General features: G+C 43.3%; 1 long non-coding RNA gene across 1 annotated transcript; it reads right to left on the bottom strand.

The window, feature by feature from the left end:
• Nucleotides 1-8,263: 8,263 nt before the first annotated feature.
• LOC146960905 (uncharacterized) lies at nucleotides 8,264-17,433 on the bottom strand. Its single transcript, XR_015035346.1, has 3 exons — nucleotides 17,367-17,433; nucleotides 15,919-16,023; nucleotides 8,264-8,367 (listed from the first exon to the last, which is right to left on the bottom strand). It is a non-coding gene; the product is annotated as an uncharacterized LOC146960905 (long non-coding RNA).
• Nucleotides 17,434-18,845: the final 1,412 nt, after the last annotated feature.

The following is an 18,845-nucleotide window of genomic DNA, read 5'->3' as shown; positions in this document are numbered from 1 at the left end:
TCCCATTGCCTCAACAACCTGAGCACTTTGGAATTAGCGCCATGCTTTTCACGTCTTGACGGTCGCCTCTTGGCAGCAACAAAAGACACAACCTTAGAAATGTTGGAGTCCTGCTCTTGACTCAACTGCAGCTCTTGGGCAGAAAACATGGGCAAAGTTTCTGGACCAGCTGGTAGCTGTTGGACATGCTGGACCAAACAGAGTGCCCTGGACTCAGCCGCGTCAATCCAGTCACAGTGAGCCTGGCAAAGAGCCTGGATTTCATTTGCATCACAGACTGACTTGGGGAACGAGTGACCTTTGGACCTGCAGGATTGAGACAGACAGCTGGCCCTGAAAACATCCTGCACAGACTCCCCTTCGACAGCATTGGCCTCCTGAACCAAGGTGGAATATGGCTCTTTCAGTAGTCTCTGACTGATAGACTTGGCGAATGGGTCGCGGCTCAGAGCATCAGCCACCACGTTCTTCTTTCCAGGTAGATGTTTGAGGTCAAAGGAGTAGGATGCGAGCTTAGACACCCAGCGGATCTCACAGGCGTCAAGCTTCGGCTTCGTCAGCAGGTATGTAAGCGGATTATTATCCGTCCAAATGGTGAAGCTACGGCCTTTCAGCCAGTGGCTGAATTTTTCGCAAACACTCCACTTCAAAGCCATAAACTCCAATCTGTGCGCTGGATATCTTCGCTGTGACGCGCTCAGTGTCTTGCTCGCAAAAGCCACGGGTCTGGCTTTAGACTCCCCTTGAGGCACTTGAGATAGAACCGCCGCAAGTCCGTCCAATGACGCGTCAACTGACAAAATGAAAGGTTCGTTAAAGTCTGGATGAGCAAGCACAACACACTGCAACAACATGGTCTTCAACTGCTCAAAAGCGTCTTGACATTCTACTGACCAATCAGCGGAGGTAAGTTTACGATAAGTGCCCTGAGACTTCTTGTCCTTTGCAAACTTTCCTTTTCTTTTCTGTCCAGCTGTTAGAGCAAACAGTGGCTTTGCAATAGCTGAACAATGTGGGATGAAATGCTGGTAGTAGAATACCATACCAAGGAAAGATTTGATTCTTCGGACAGAGGGTGTACACTCATCAACCTCCATGAGATCCTGTACAGTCATCTTGGTGATGACTTCCACCTTGGCGGGATCGACTGACACACCCTCACCATTGATGACATGGCCGAGGAAACCAACTTGCTTCTTCAGGAAATGGCATTTTTTAGGAGCCAATTTCAAATTATTCTCCCGCAACCTCTGAAACACTAGCCGGAGTCTGGACAAGGCCTCATCCTCTGACGGCGCAAAAACAAGGAGATCGTCGAGGTAACACAACAGCTTTGAAAAGTTCATGTCCCCAAAGATCCCAATCATCATCCTCATGAAGGACGCGGGACTGTTACACAATCCCTGGGGCATGCGATTGTATTCATGCAGCCCCAGAGGAGTTGTGAAAGCTGTGTACTTCTTGTCGTCCTCGTGAAGCGGGATGTTAAAGAAGCCCGAAGTGAGGTCCATTGTGCTAAAGAGACAGTTGCCTCCAAGAGCGGCCAGACAATCGGACTGGTGCGGTAAAGGGTGAGCGTCTTTCAAAGTTCTGGCGTTCAGCCACCTGAAGTCGGTGCAAATCCGCACCCCACCGTCTTTCTTCCACACCATCACCAGAGGCGAAGCATATTCACTTGAGGATTTCCTAATGATACCCTTCTCCTCCATCTCAGTAAGAACTTGCCTCAGCTTCTGATAATGCGCAGGAGGAACTCTTCGGTACGGCAGGCGAAAAGGACGGTCGTCCGTGAGACGAATGCGGTGCACGTACCCACTGACTTCACCACAGTCCAAAGAATGTCTCGAGAAAATGTCCTGATATTCAGATATCAACTGTGTGAGCTGAGACTTACAGGCAGCACTGACCTGACAAGAGTCTACATCGATGTCACTCAGGCCCAACTCCAACAAACTTTTGTCCAAGTGAACGGCAGGAGGGACACAGGATGAGCTGCCAGAATGCTGCGTGTCTGCGCCAGAAGCTGGTGTCTCTGCATCTGACTGCAGCTTCTCAGAAGCAGCTTGCATGCCCTGGAAAACATCCAAATCTTCAATTGCCACACAAGAAAACACATCAGCCAATTTACAGTTTCTTTTCAGTGTGACTGCTTTTTCAGACGGGTTCACAACAGTCATAGGTACCCATCTATCACCCCAAAGAGGCGAGACGAGACGACCCACCAAAACACCTCGTGGCATGGACTTGGAGCTGGTCGGCTCTACAACAACCGTGCTGCCTGGAGACATAGGTGAGTTTGCAGGGAGTCTGCCCCAAACCAAATGTTCATGTCTCGGCAGGAGTGTTACTGCTTGGGTGAGTTTAACAGTGCCTATTTTGTCAGGAACTTCACGCCCTTTCCATGACTCAACATTGGTGAACATAGACAAGAACTGCTCAACATCAGGATCAGGCTGATATCCATGTCTGGATGCAATGTCCCAATAGTCGCTGTCGCTCTTCATGACATGAATGATGTGCGGTCGTCACGCTGGCCAGGGACCACCAAGGTAGGTACAACACAATGAACACCATAAATCTTCATTTCTAACTCATGAAAACCCTCAGGTTGAGTTTGCAGACCTCCACAGCCAATCAAAACAACATTCTCTTCAGGGTACTGTCTCTCAGGCAAAACACCGGCAGAGCTGAGTTTCTCCACAGCGGGCTCACTGACGCTACACGCCATAGACCCAGAGTCCAACATACCTTTAAGCTCCACGCTGTTGTTGACGAGGACAGGAGCATAGAACAGCTCACTGAAGGCTTGAATTTTCTGAGAGGCTTGAATGACAATCTTGGTCCCTTTTGGAGCCTTTGCACAGCTGTTCTCATATAGCCAAGCAGGATCAGATGTGTCAGAGAGGGATTCAGTCAAGTCACCCACACCGCCCCCCTCCAGGTGCAGGCGCTCTAGTTTAACTGCTGGTTCTGCCCACCAGCGCTGCTGTCGGGCTGGAAGCGGCGCTGGCTAGCCTGCTGTGGACAGTCCTTCTTCCAATGACCAGGAGACAAACACTTCAGGCACCTGTTCTCCTTCCTGCAGTGAGACAATGTAGAATGATTAGAAGCCCCACAAACTCTACACACCCTCTAGAGAGCGTGAGGTGCTGTGGCTCGAGAGCGAAAGTCTGTAGCAGGCACTTGTGTCTGTTGTGTGACTAGCCGATCTAACAAAGTCACCAAGCTCTTCATGCAGTCATTATTAACACAAGATGCAGCTGAGGGTACTGAAAGTGGCACAGACTGCATAGTAACATTAGAGACAGGTGCATTGTCAACCTTAGAAACTTGACACTGGGAATGGACTTTGTGTTCTACTGTACTTGGTCTAGTTGGTGTTATGACAGTAGCTCCAGTCTTCTTCTCCTGCATGTGTTCATCCAGTCTCTCTTGGATCTCACAAGCTGACCATTTCTCTGCAGACTTGTACTTGAAAACACTGGCAAGAGATTGGTCTGGGCAGTGTTTGATAAACATCATGCTAACTTCATGGCTTGGGTCATCAATGTTACGGCCTTGCCATCTCAAACATTCATCTGCCACATCCACAGTTTTATTTAGCCTGATCCAATACTCCATGGCATCTTCACCTGGTGCAGGTAGTGTGTTATAAAAATCTGCCAGTGGCATGTTGGAGTATGTCAATTCGCTAAAGTGTTGTTTCAAAATGTCAAAAATCATGTGTGGGTCTGTAGTGTGGTTGATAGAGGTGTTATTACGCAGCTTTATCCTCACTACATCCCCTGCCTTGCCCATAAGCCTCGCTAGAATTTCTTGTGATTGCTCATGAACAGGAATATGTCTTTTCTTTAAGTACAGAGTCATCAAATTTTCCCACTCATGAACAGTGAATCTGTCTGAGCCATCGCCCCTAAATATAGGAGGCTCCTTTGCATCTGACTGCATGACAAACTTGACATTAGATTGTGACATGTCTGAGGATTTGTCAGGAGTGTCTGTACTGATTGTGTTCCTGTCGTGCTGTAGCTGAGCTGCAATGGACTCACCTAGCTTTGCAGCTATCTGTGTGATGAGTGAGCCCAAGTCTGGGTCCTGCTCGACATGGCTTGGCCTGGCACGATCTACATATTGTGTTGAGGTAAGTTGTGGCATGTCTAGTGCACTGACTCTGTGCCCTGGTGTCCTGGTCTCTGAAGGCTGCCTGGCAAACCCCCTCCCCACACCAAACTGGAACTCAAAAGAGTCACGCCCAACATCATCACTTTCCCCCTCAACAAAAAATGTCTCACCGCCCTCTGCCATGGTACTTTCACTTCATACACACAAACAAAAAAAATATCTGGTAAAGATATCAAATCAGTCAGAGTGGCTAAATCAAAATAGCAGAAAAAAACAGATAACCACATCAATCAACAGTTTCAAAACAATAAATCAACCTCTAGGCGCTGTTATGTTGACACAGGCCATTTTCCACATCTTTCTTTCTTATCATTTTTTTTTTTTTTTTTTTTGTCCTTTAATTTTTTTTCTCTGTCTCAGAATCTTAGTCCATGTAAATCCAAAAGAAACTGTCCGCTGGGCATAGTCCGTGGAAATACCTGAGTACCATGAAAGGTGAGTGACTGCAGCTTCCCTCGGTGGACGAGCTGACGTCGAACTTCTGACCAATCCTTGAAAGGTCACGGCACCATTGTAACGGGTGTGTATTGTCTCTGGCCTATGCACATCCGTTAACTTGTTTCTTGTGTGTGTTGTTTCTATCCTGCGTTGTGTTCTTGGGGGTGAGGGAAAGATGGACACAGGACTCAGGCTGCTGATCCACCGGACATTTATTCAACAGGCAATGGTGGCATCTGTATGAGAATCAAATGAAAGTGCATCTGTGACATGCGGTCTTGAGCTAGCTCACAGCAGGCCCCTGCTCTCAGTGGGGTCATCACCGACTGAGCTAACTATAAAGTTCACAATTATATTTAATAAAATACTGAAATAAAATGAAATAAAAAAATATATTAAAATGTTCCTTGTTGAGTTGTATCTGTACATGAACATAAATTCAACCAACAATCAACCAAGTCAATGGAAAAATGAAACCAGTAAACAGTGAAATACATCAGTATCCATACCTGTATGAGAATCAAATGAAAGTGCATCTGTGACATGCGGGCTTGAGCTAGCTCACAGCAGGCCCCTGTTAGCAGCACACACATACACACACGAAGAAAACAACGAAAAATAAACACTTGTGCCTGCAGTAGTTTTACAATGGCATAGCTGCGAAATTCACCTAGCAACACACACCACAACCGTTCACACTCTTCATTTATCATCCATACATGTATATTATTACGTTTTTAATACCTTTCAACCCAAAACAAAATGTAAACATGACGAGAGAAATGAACACATACCTGCTCTCAGTGGGGTCATCACCGACTGAGAGCGGAGCAGTTCGCGGGTCAAGCAGACGACAAACTCTTAAAGAGACAGTACTGATTTAACGTCTCTGCAGACCAAACTACAAAATAAAGGTGAAAACAAATAAAATGGTTCCTTTCAAAATAAAATCAGGGTTTTGGTGAGATTTCAAAAGATAAAATTAAAGTACATTTCAACCTGGTTACACCCACTTGCTTCTAAATTGATGAAAACGGCCGTGTTTTAGTTTTTAGGTGTCTTGGTCATATTAGATTATACTTATAATTTGTTTATTACAAAATGTAGATTGAAACATTAATGTAGACAACTGTTTTTTTTTGTTGTTTTTTTACTCGCCTATGTGTTAATGTTTATCTGTAAAGGATCCATGATGATGCTATTAACGTGGGTGATCTATAAATGTCCTTAAATTATTGAAAACACCACACTTGCTCATTCACCAACAATGCAGAGATGTCAGTTCTTGGGCGCTTTTGCAAAACCCATATTCCTCCACCAGGAGGCGCTTCCCCTTACGAAAGAAAAATATATTTACCAATATATTACTTGCAATATATTGTAATATATTATTCTTCCATTACATTTTCCAATATATTATATATTGTAAATATATGGAAAAATATATTGATGACACATATATTATACAATATATTATATATTGCAATATATGGAAAAATATATTTATGGCACATATATTATACAATATATTATATATTGATGTAATATATTGTAATATATTGCAATATATTGCAAAATATACAAAAAAACTGCCCCTTTCAATATATTAAACCTGAATATATAATATATGGGTTTATATATCCCAAAATATATGCAATTTTATATTTATAAATATCCACCATAATGTATTCAGATTTATATGATAAAATGTATTGATAATATATGAAAAGATATAGTGTCACATGTATGTTCAATATATGGTAGAATATATTTTAAATATATGTAAAATTATACATGAAATATATGTATGGCTATGTGTTCAATATATTGTGGAATATATTTAATATATGGAAAATTATATGGAAACAAAAACATGACATATGTGTTCAATATATTGTGGATGAATACTTAAATATGCAAACTGCAATATGTGCACAAACCTTTATACCACATATTAACACAGACTGGGTAATTTATCAAAAGCAACCTTTATTTTCTTTTAATCAGGCACAGATACTGAACCCAGTTTGAGGTAGGGAGCTATACAGGCCTATTAAAACCCCAACCAGGGTTCCTACAGCTTAAGCCAAGTTAAATTTAAGACTTTTTTTAAAACCACTTGAAATTAAATTTAAGACCAACTTCATAATAAACACAAATGCAGAAAAAAAAGAAACACCTCACATCAATTACATAGGGTTAGGGACAATTTTACCCACTTTTCTATGTGATCCAAGGTAAAGTGACTGCTACATGAACATTGGATTGTGTCTCTTTCCAGCTGTCCTTTCAAAATAAATGCATAAAAAGTCCGAAAAAAAAAAAAAAAACCCACCACTGACTCGGAATCTGGTGGCTGTGAGAAATTTAGCGTTGACGGCCACCATAAAATACCACTTACCAAGTGTTAACATTTTTAAGACTTTTGAAAAATTGATTTAAGACATTTTAATGCCAATTAAGGCCTTGTTTTTAGATTAATGAATTCAATGCCTTTTAAGACTTTTTAAGGATCCGTAAGAACCCTGCCAACAGGCCTGGCATATGGTCAGACAAAGGAAATGTGACTGACTCTACATTTCTGAACAGTGCAACATTTTTAAAGAATGCCATTGAACAGACAATACATATCCTTTTGGAACTGTGGAAAAGAAATAAATAGTAGGGCTGAAACGATTCCTCGAGTAATTCGAGTACCTCGATTACAAAAAATGGTCCGAGGATTTTTTTCTGCCTCGAGGAATCGTTAATTTAATTGTAGTTCAAGCGGCCGCACGGACTTTCAATGTGGCACAACGTGCGCCGTAACGTAACCTATGAACGTAACCGTGCACGCCCCCCCCCCCGCGCGGCCGTTCGCCGCGGATGACGGCGGAGATGGGGAGGGGGGCGGCGGCGGCGGCGAGGCGATGGCCGCGATGACGGGGGGACGGTGGCGAGTGGCGACAACACAGCAGAACAATCCTGCCTAGGAGCTATCCATGGTTAGGCTACTTAACCAAAGTCTCTTGAAATATCAAACAAAGAAATGGACTATGGACTGTGGAAGTTTGAATGGCCAAAATACTTAAGTTATCATGACGTGAACCATCTGTTGCGGTGAGACCGTTGATTAGGTAGAAACCTTAACGGGGGGGGCGGACGTGGGTGTTTGACTGAGGGAGAAAAAGGCGACAAAAAGACAGAAAATGTCTCTCTATAGGCACTCTAGTTGTAACACGGCCCTTGCATACCACAGCAGCACGTCTTCCATGTTGCAGCATCTCCACAGAAAACATTTTTGATATCTTGAAAGTAATTTAATTTAATTTATTTTTGATATCTTGAAAGTAATTTAATTTAATTTATTTTTATTTGTGTTTTATTTATTCTTATTTATGTTAGCAGCAGTCGCCTCTTTAGTAATGTTTCAAGACCAGAAAATACTTGCTTGTGAATTTAAGAAATAAAAACAGTTGATTCTACAAAAGGAAACCAATTGGTCATTCATTATTGAGTGAAATATGTTTTTTTCTCTTGTGTATTCATAATTGCTCTTTAACCAAGCAAAAATACGTTTTATCCGATTACTCGATTAATCGATGTAATTTTCAGTAGAGTACTCGATTACTAAAATATTCGATAGCTGCAGCCCTAATAAATAGCCAAAAGAAAATTGATGTAGCAGATAAAGCAGATGTATGTATGTAGCAGATGAAGAGATGTCCACCCTCCAATTGGTAGTAATCAGCTGGCTCCTTGGTGCATCTAGGGAAAAAGAGAGAAAAAAAAAGAGATTTTTTAAATATTATTTAAATTATCTGTATAAAATGCTCTGACGTCCTTTGCTTCATTCTAATGTTCAACCTAACATCAAACATCAGATCATTCACAGGGGGTTTGGAGGGGGTGTCAAAGAGTCAATCGATTAGTACTCCGCGATTATCAAATACTTTCGCTTGAAATGCCTATCCCTACTGGAGTCCAGACTCCACACCAGTAAAAACAAGATAATAGACCACTAGTTTAATGTTAGTATTCAGTCGGTATTCAGCTGTATAGTCAATGATTTCCCTCAACTCTATCACTCAGTCAGCCAGCATCTAGTCTGGGGCCGTTGACCCGCTGTTTTGGTAGGAAACGGATCCAGGGCGAGAGAGACAGACCTTTCTTTCAAAATAAAAGCACCAAGCTAATAAAATGCGGTAAAACTCTTTAATTTAAGGAATATAATTTACAAGAAAGTCCCCGAGCCATTAAATTGACATTTTGCTTTTATTGTATTACAAGTTAATGTTTATTCAGGGTACCCCCAGAATTTTGCAACTCAAATTTAAGACTTTTTAAGACCTTTTTAAGACCACATCTAATGAAATTTAAGACCAACCTCGCAACAGTCATTTTACGTTTGCCAACGCAGCATTCCATGATTTTTTTGCAAGTAGATACAGTTATGTTGTTGCGATGTATCATGCAGATAGATAAAAAATAAGACCTTTGTAGGGGTGTAACGATACACATAAATCACGGTTCGGTACGCACCTCGGTTTTGAGGTCTCGGTTCGGTTCATTTTCGGTAAGAGAACAAAATGCAAAACATAAATTTGCTTGTTGTTTATTAGGAATTTTTCTAAACCAAATTTACATGTTTTAGTCAAATGTAATTATTTTACTCACCTACTAATGCTATGTTGTAGGTACATTCTGTCCCTGATACAAATAAACTTATTAAACTAAACCAAGCCATTATACAAAATATGAAAAAAATATAAAAGGCTACTGTTGTAAAGTGCTGCCTAATAAGTTCAATAAATTATTCTCAAAATAACAAAACATACAGCCTTACAATGATTTTTTGCCTGACGATGCAACCGTTCGGCCGCAAATAAATAAATAAATTAATGAATAACGCGGGTCATCACGAGGCACAGTGCGTAGTGTCAACACAGCAGCGACGTGCGCCTGCTCTGGGCGCATCTGCAGCAGATCCACATGTACTGGAGCTTGTGCGCAACACAGACACAGAGAGAGAGACAGACAGACAGACAGACGGACAGGCAGACAGACAGAGAGGAGATAGGAGCCACAGCCCCCCCACCTCCACCTCCACCTCCACTCCTCCCAAAAGCAGGAGGGTCTTCAAGCCTCTGTTTTCTCGCTAGCGGTAGCATTAGCAGTAGCATTAGCGATAGCCACGACGTAAACGGGCTGCACGTGTAGCTGCAGGCGGACTGTAAACACACACAACTTCTGTACCGAAACTCACTCGTTCACAGCGCTGTGCTGAACCGAACGCCCCGTACCGAATCGGTTCAATACAAATACATGTACCGTTACACCCCTAGACCTTTGAGAATGAAATTTAAGACTTGTAAACTAAATTTAAGACCTTTTCAAGGCCTTAATTTATAGTTATCAAATTTAAGACTTTTTCAAGTTTTTAAGACCCCGCGGGTACCCTGTTATTTTATAAGTTTTATGTTGGTGAATACTTTTATTTTGGTGAATTTGGTGATTTCGGTATCAGCTACAGACAGGAACCAGAATGCAGACTAATTGGGAGGTAACTGACACCAGGCTCTTCGCTTGTCTGAAGAGCCTGGTGATGCGAGGCTAGCCAGCATCAGTCCTGTGGAAATTTCAATTACTTCTGTATGGGATGGTGCTATACATTTAAAGCGATAGTTCACCCAAGATTGAAATTTCACTCATTATCTACTCACCCTCATGTCGACTAAGGGCTGGGAGAAGTTTCAGAGTCCTCCGTGGCTTCTCTGAGTTACAGGGGGTCTCGACGTAGCAGTGCATGTCAATATAACGGTTGCAAATGGATACCAACTGTCTTGGTAACAAAAAGACACACCAAAAAACATCCAAATACCTCCATGCTGCTCGTATGTAATGTCCGTCTTGTATTGAAGCCCCGAAATGCGAAATTGTCCCGGAAAAAATTGAATAAGTCAATTTTTCAAGCTTGTTTTGTAGCGGAAGCTTCTCAAAGCTCCTCTTCCCGGTTCGTCATATTTGGACGAACTGGGAAGAGAACAGACCCTGGTTCGTCCAAATATGACGAACCGGGAAGAAGAGCTTCGAGAAGCTCGAAAAATTTTGTTTTTGGGACAATTTCGCATTTCGGGGCTTCAATACAAGACGAACATTACATACGAGCAGCATGGAGGTATTTGGATGTTTTTTGGTGTGTCTTTTTGTTATGAAGACAGTTGGTATCCATTTGCAACCGTTATATGGACATGCACTGCTACGTCGAGACCCCCTGTAAGAGAGAAGCCACTGAGGACTCTGAAACTCCTCCCAGCCCTTAGTCGACATGAGGGTGAGTAGATAATGTAATATCCTCTCTATACTGACTGTGAGAATATCTAGCTTGCTGTAGCATCAATATGCTGAACCACTGGGAGAGACGACCGACCACATTCAGGTGTAGTTTCACACTGGTTGTTTATTTCCTGAAGTGTGCACATAACCATTCAATGAGTATAGCGTCACCTACTGGTGTGGTGGGATAACTGCAGGCTATTATGACCAATACATCACAACTCCTCCCCTCTTATTCAATTACCGCTATTCATAACAACACTAGCCTGATACTAGGTACAGTAGCACCAAACTTAACACTTACATCAGATGAACAACTTTTTCTTTTTCACTTTTTTTTTTCAATTATTATTATTATTTATGTCTCAAAGAAACAACAGACTAACTTAGGCTAGGGGGTAGACTGCCCCATCGCCTAGAGTGTGTCAAGGGATTATTCTGCCCTTTTCTTCAGACAACACTCTCTAACTGAACACATTCAAAACATTCACCAGTTTAAAGAGTCAGTCTATCTGGTGGTTTGCGGTCCCGCCTGGGGTACCGGCTCAAAGTCTGTTGGTGTGTCGCTGGAGTGTCAGTGTGAGCAATGTCTGACTGACCTATGGATGTAGTGACACACTCACTGACAGGGCTGGGTGTCTCTGGCTTTCCACCAATGTCAGGCGGAGCAGGTGGACTGTCCATGCTGGGCGTCGGATGCACATCAGCTGCAGCCTGGACGATGTTAGGGTGACATGCCATCATCTGATCAGCATGACGATTCCACTTGTGTGTTGATCCCACACTGACCTGGTAGGATACTGGACCAGCCTGTGATGTAACGGTTCCAGCCGACCACTTTTCCTCTCCCTTCCGGTAATCCCGGACAAGGACTGGGTCGCCGATGCTGAATGACCTGGCCTTAGAGTGCGCTGCCCTGTAGGTACACTGAGCATCTTGTGCCTGATCCACCACCGCTGCCACACTCGGTTTCAGCAGATCAAGGCGAGTGCGAAGCTTGCGGTGCAAAAACAGCATTGATGGTGTCTCCTGAGTAGTTGTATGAGGCGTGTTCCTGTACTGAAGCAGGAAGGCATCCAGTCGCTTTTGAACAGTTGAGGTTCCCTTTGATGATTTCAGAGAATGTTTAAAGGTCTGTACGAAACGTTCAGCAAGACCGTTAGTTGCCGGGTGGAATGGAGCTGAGCGTACGTGTTTCACGCCGTTAGATGTCAAAAAGCTGGCAAACACCTCGGACGTGAACTGCGGTCCATTATCACTAACCAGTACTTCTGGAACTCCATAATGACTGAACAGACCTCTAAGCACCTGAATTGTCTTCTCTGACGTGGTTGAGTCCATTAGAATGACTTCAGGCCACTTAGAGTGGGCATCAACCACAACAAAGAACATGCGTCCCTCAAACGGGCCGGCGAAATCAATGTGGATACGCTGCCATGGGGCTGCGGGCCAGGGCCATGGGTGCAGGGGTGTAAGACTAGGTGTTTTCTGGATGCGTTGACAGGACACACATGTTTTGCATTTCTCTTCGATCTGAGCATCAAGACCTGGCCACCACACGTAACTCCGTGCCATGGCCTTCATCTTGACCACTCCGAGGTGTCCTGTGTGCAGTTCTTCCAGTACCTGTTGACGCAGTTTGGGTGGGACGATCACCCTATTTCCCCACATCACACAGCCTTGGAGCAAAGTCAATTCATTCCTCCGTACCAGATATGGCGAGAGACTACTGTCCGACTCTTTGATGGTGGGAAAACGGCCGGTGGATACCATCTCCACGACCTGAGACAGTGTGATGTCTGATCTGGTTTCTCGTCTCACGTCAGCACAGCGCATGGGCAGACATTCCAGGTGGTTAATAAGGAACGTGTCGATTGTCCCCTGTTTGTCCTTGTGCTGCACGGGAAGTGGCAGCCGGGACAATCCGTCAGCGTTACCATGGTCAGCAGCACGCCGATACTTGATGGTGTAATGGTGCGCTGCTAGTAAGAGAGCCCATCGCTGTAGTCTTGCTGCGGCCATTGAAGGGATCGCCTTACTAGGGCTCAGTATGGTTGTTAGCGGGCGGTGATCCGTCAACAAAGTAAAGTGGCGACCGTAAAGATAGGAGTGAAAACGCCTAACTCCAAAAATGATTCCTAGCGCTTCTCGCTCAATTTGAGCATAGTTTTGCTCTGCTTTGCTCAATGTTCTTGAAGCGAAGGCGATGGGTTTCTCTTCGCCGCTGGGCAGTTTGTGGGAAATGACAGCTCCCACCCCGTAGGGCGAAGCATCGCAGGCAAGTATGACTGGAAGTGCTGGATCATAATGTGTTAGGACACTTTTGCTTGCGAGCTGTTCTTTTGCTTTACAGAATGCATCGTTACACTCTTTTGACCACTCCCACTTCACCTCTTTATGCAGCAACGCATTCAGTGGGTGGAGTAAAGTCGATAGGTTTGAGACAAAACGTGCATAATAGTTGATGAGTCCTAAGAAAGAGCGCAGCTGACTTGTGTTGGTTGGCTCAGGAGCGTCTAGTATGGCACGGATTTTGTCAGGTGACTTGTGAAGTCCTTTTGCGTCTATTACGTGTCCAAGATACTCCAGTGAACTCCGGAAAAACTCACACTTCTCCTTTTGAACTCTCAACCCAAATTTTTCCAAACGGTTGAGTACAGCCTTCAAGTTTTCCAGATGATGGGCGTCATCTTTGCCTGTTACAAGGATATCATCGAGGAAGCAGTGGACGTTGGGGAGCCCCTGCAACACTTGGTCCATGATCTTCTGGAAAATTGAGGGTGCAGAGGTTATACCAAAAGGTAAGCGATTGTAACAAAACATGCCTTTGTGTGTTGTGATGGTGAGATATTTCCGCGAATCATCACAGACAGGCACCTGGAGATAAGCTTGTGAAAGATCCAGTTTGCTGAAACGATGGCCTCCGGACAGAGACGCGAACAGATCCTCAATACGGGGTATTGGATAATGCTCAATGCACAAAGCTGGATTAACAGTAACTTTGAAATCCCCGCAGATTCTGACACCTCCATTCTTCTTGATGACAGGGACAATTGGAGTTGCCCACTCACTGAACTGAACTGGAGAAATCACTCCTTGTTGGAGTAATCGATCAATTTCAGCTTCCACTTTAGGTTTCAATGCGTATGGGACGACGCGTGCCTTACAAAACTTTGGTTGTTGGCCTGGTTTCAATGTCAAGGAGGTTTCAAACCCCTTCAGCGTTCCTAGAGTTTCACTGAAAACTTGAGCATGACCACACAGAACATCTTCAAGTGTCTCACGGGCCTTGTGTCCTGTTCTCATTGTCTTTATTTCACGCCAGTCAAGCTTTATGCTCCTTAGCCATTCACGGCCAAAAAGTGGGGGTGATTTCCCTTTAACAACGTATAGGGGCAGTCTGACTTTCTGTTTATTCATCTTCACCCATACTTTCACCATGCCCTCTGGTAACAGCATTTCCCCTGTGTAGGTTTTCAATACTACATTAGTCTTTCGTAGACGAACATGGGCAAATTTTGCTTTGTACATCTCCATTGAGATCAAGGATACAGCTGCACCGGTGTCTAGCTCCATCTCAATAAGATGACCTTCAATCTTGGGTCTAATCATCATCAAAGACGACCCTGCATTTTCCTGTTTGACTGCCATAACTGGCTCTGTGTCATTGACCACTGCTGACACCATGTGCAATGTCAAATCAGAGTCTGAATCTGATGTAGACTCCTTTTCACTGTCATTAGCATTAGCTCCAACTTTGTGAATTTTTCCTCTTTTTCCTCTTTCAAACTGTTTCCTTGGTTTCATTTTTGTTTCATATTTTTCTTTGGTGTACTTTTGGTCACTCTTTTTATTTCTGCACAAACGGGCAATATGGCCTCTCTTTTTGCAGCTGTGGCACTGCTGCTCTCTGTAATAACAGTCTTTTTCATTATGATTAGTCTTGCCACAACGGAAGCATTTTTCTCCCCCTTGTGGTGGAGAGAAGGACACAGCATGCACTCTCAGAGACGTTTTTAAGTGCTGAGATTCTCTAGCTACAGCTTCCATTGACATTGAAATGTCCACAGCACGCTGAAAAGTTAATGCTTCATCTGTTAATAGTTTTCTCTGGATACTTTCATTGTTCAGGCCACACACAAATCTATCGCGCAAAGCGTCCTGCAAATGAGTGCCAAAATCACAGTGTTCCGACAGCTTCTTCAAAACAGCTACGTACTGTGCAACACTCTCTCCCTCCTCCTGATTTCGTTTGTGGAAGCGGAATCTCTCCGCAATAATAATGGGCTTTGGAGAGAAGTGATCATTCAAAATCTTCACGAGCTCCTCGTACTGTTTACCTCCTGGTTTATCTGGAGCGAGCAAACTGCGTAGCAGTCCATATGTTGTAGCCCCCATTACACTCAAAAATACGGCAACTTTCTTTGCCGCCGGGACATCATTTGCTTCGGCAAAATGTTCAAACCTCTCGACGTACGTCGACCATTGTTCCGCGGACTCGTCAAAGACATCAATATGACCGATGAGCGCCGCCATTCTCGTGGTCTCTCTCCCGTCGTCAACTTCTTCAACGGAGTCGACTTCCGCGACCTCGTCCTCATCTGACGGCATAGGTGGGTTACTTATCTCGTCGCCAATTTGTAATATCCTCTCTATACTGACTGTGAGAATATCTAGCTTGCTGTAGCATCAATATGCTGAACCACTGGGAGAGACGACCGACCACATTCAGGTGTAGTTTCACACTGGTTGTTTATTTCCTGAAGTGTGCACATAACCATTCAATGAGTATAGCGTCACCTACTGGTGTGGTGGGATAACTGCAGGCTATTATGACCAATACATCACAGATAATGAGTGCAATTTCAATTTTGGGTGAACTATCACTTTAAAAACTTGAACTGAAATTAATCTGAACTAGGTTTAATGAAAAAATTTAAGAAGCAAAATGCATTTGCCATAATTCTTGGTCTGTTTGCCTACCTGTTTGCATGTTGAAGTCTGTACCCCATCATCTTTTGCTCTATTGTCACTTCGGGTTCTCCAGCACGATGATCTCATGGGTAGAGCACTGCTGTGGGTCCTTGGCTGTGTAAAATACAGATTGACATAACAAAGAGTATTCAGTCAATTAGAAACAGAGTAAAACATTAATTAATCAAGGACAAAAATATCTTTAGCTGTGTCACAGTATTAAGGATAGAATGATTTTTTTTTATTTTATTTTGCGGCTGATCCTGATTATTATTACTCAAATAACACTATATTTAGAACTAATATCCTAATGAAAATTACTGCCACATATCTTTGACTTTAAAGTTTCTATTATTTTGTCCAACCTATGAAGGGTGAATTGAACTTATTACACCTGTGTGTATAAACTGGATTCACTAATGATGGCTTATTTGCAGGCTATATCATTTTCAGCTGGATGACTAATACTTCATCAACCGAGTATACACTAATATCAGTGATACTTTACTTTTATTAACAGGAGTGAGTATTAGTAACCATGCTAAGAGGCCACAGTCAGTGTAGTGTCTCATCTCCAGTAGTTTCTGTTACTAGCAGAGTTCATGTTGTTTTCTTCTGCAGCAGAGTGCGTTTTCTAAAGCAGTGGTTCTCACACACACACACGCGCGCGCCGCGAGTAGCCGCGAAGCAGCGAGAAGCGGAGCCCTTTGATGTTAACGACTGTGTCACACCGGAGCCACGTCGCTCCGGTTCACAGCAGCAGCGGCGCGGCGAGCGAGCCTGTCAAGCCGGGCAGGAAGTCGCACAAAGAAACAGCGGAAGAATCCGGTTAATTTTCAAAATAAAACACATTCCGAAGCCGGTTTACCGCCCCCCCCCCCCCGTTTGGGAACCACTGTTCTAAAGGAACTTTCACTTATGTTTACACAGTGTTCAAAACAGTGTCTTAAATAACTCAATAAACAGCCCATGAAAAAAATATTTTTTCCAGCAGATATCTTTGTTACAACATGACTGAGCTAATTGGAGTAGTTTCATGTTGTGTCCGACAACGGGAGGGTTTTAACAGCTGACGTCCTGGTGTTAGCTTAGCTGCTGCTGTTAGCTGTCAGCAGCAGCTAAGCTAACGGCTACGATAGCCATGACTAGTTGCAGAGGCGTGCACACAGAAGTGGTGGTGTTTGTTCGGTAATTCGTTTTGTAGATTTAACAAACATCAGATTAGTCAGGGCGGTTTTGGCAGCCCGGAGCCCCCACATTTGGTGCCTACACCGGTGGCTAATGCTACCAGTTAGCCGCTAACGCTACCAGTTAGCCGCTCGCTAGAATGCTACTACGGGGTTGAAAGCCGGATAGCTCATGTGCTAATGGCGATTAGCTTTTCTCTCTTTTCTTTCTAACCCTTTTCTCTGTAACACGTTAATGAAGCCATGTACCGGCTGAAACATCCTCCTCACCGTTGGTTAGAACAAGGAGAATAAGAAAAAAAAACCCTCCATGGTGACATGTCGAGACATGTCCAGGACTTCACGTCCGTTAACGTTACACAGCCCCCCTCCCTCTCACCAGAGCCTGCCTCGTTTGAATCCCTGACACCAACAACGCCACAATAATAACAGAGAAATATCTTACCTGGTATTTTTTGCAGGATTTAAATTCACTCAAGCTCTCGCTAGGACCAGGTTCCAGCCGACTGTTTGTCCATTTATCCGTATCGTAAAAATAATCCACATGACTGGTCATTCTTGAACGACTGAAGTGCGTCGCGGCGGTTCCCGTTTCACAGCAGCAGTAACGGTTATTTTCAAATTTGGCGCCGGAAAGGCGCGCACAGCTGTCATTGGCCAAGAGCCATTATGTCAGTCAGATCAACCAATCATGTTCAAATGCTCACGATGAGACAGCCAATGGATTTTGTTTCATTGTGGTAACATTTTATTTTTTATTTTTATATCTAATAAAAAAAATAATTCCTGACCTGCAATCGGTTCACAGACCATTGCTAAGTAAAACACACCGTTGCTAGGGTCACCGCTCTGATCAGAGGACACAGAGGAGGAGAACTATGCAGGATATTTACTTTAATTGAATTTTTACCTTCAGCTTCGGACTAATTGTGATGTTAGATAAATTACTTAAAGCAGATATCAGTGGCACGGCCGTTTCGGCTAATGCTGTGTTCAAGGCAGGCTTTTGAAACCGTAAGTTACAGCTTCAAGTCACAACTACGACTTGGTAGCGTTCCAGGTAACCCGTAGCTCGTGTTTTTACCGTCCTGTTGTCTGTGAAAGTTCCCTATAACGGCCACTCGTAACTTCCGACCCGTGAACTCGTACCAGATCGAACTGGTATGACTTCACAGGAAGGAAAAACACAAAGTACGAGTTTCCTTGAACGCACCATGAGTTAGCAGCCCCCGCCCTTGTCAGGCATCAATTGGTCCTCGTGCTACGTCACCACATTCACGCGCATCCCTTGGCTGCACACACAGCCCTTCATGCCGTTCTCTCCCCTCATTGGATAACACTTGTATCCCACAAGGAAAATTTTCTCCTCGGGTTACAGCAGAGCAGAGTGACGGAGAGACTCGTGTTTAGGCTGAAATACTTCATGTAAGTGATTGCTGACGGAAAATAGGACTATTTAGGACTTATATTAACAAAAACATTCCACTGATATCTGCTTTAACTTGTTACAGGGGGGGGGGCGTTATAAATATACACATATACTATACTATATACTATATTTTTTAAATGTTTTACACACACATGTATATGTTTTACACACACATATATATATATATATATATATATATATATATATTATATATATATATATATATATATATATATATATATATATATATATATATATATATATATGTGTGTGTGTGTGTGTGTGTATGTTGTATAAAATATAAACATTTAAAAAATATA

The sequence above is a fragment of the Trachurus japonicus genome, unplaced genomic scaffold (assembly GCF_045865225.1).
Source record: "Trachurus japonicus isolate A0001 unplaced genomic scaffold, Traja_1.0 AP029848.1".
Lineage (NCBI taxonomy): Eukaryota > Metazoa > Chordata > Actinopteri > Carangiformes > Carangidae > Trachurus > Trachurus japonicus.
This window is presented reverse-complemented; position numbering and strand designations above follow the sequence as displayed.